At 64.6% G+C, this 285-nt stretch overlaps 1 pseudogene; it reads left to right on the top strand.

The window, feature by feature from the left end:
* Positions 1–44: 44 nt before the first annotated feature.
* The window catches only part of LOC107183428, a 1,859-nt pseudogene continuing 1,618 nt past the window's right edge, over positions 45–285 (top strand).

The raw sequence follows: 285 nt of genomic DNA, 5'->3' as shown, positions 1-285 counted from the left end.
GCGTAGGGGGCGTGGCCTTTCTGCGGCGCCTATAAAAGCGGGCGGTGGCGGAGACGCCATTTTGCGAACGGCGAGCAGCGGCGGCGACGCGGAGAGGCGCAGCGGAGGTTTTCCTGGTTTCGGACCCCAGCGGCCGGATGGTGAAATCCTCCCTGCAGCGGATCCTCAACAGCCACTGTTTCGCCAGAGAGAAGGAAGGGAATAAACCCAGTGTCACCGTTCACCCCAGTCGCACCATGCCGCTCATCAGTCTGCACAGCCGCGGAGGCCGCAGCAGCGAGAGGT

The sequence above is a fragment of the Myotis davidii genome, unplaced genomic scaffold, assembly GCF_000327345.1.
Source record: "Myotis davidii unplaced genomic scaffold, ASM32734v1 scaffold1960, whole genome shotgun sequence".
Taxonomy (NCBI): Eukaryota; Metazoa; Chordata; class Mammalia; order Chiroptera; family Vespertilionidae; genus Myotis; species Myotis davidii.
This window is presented reverse-complemented; position numbering and strand designations above follow the sequence as displayed.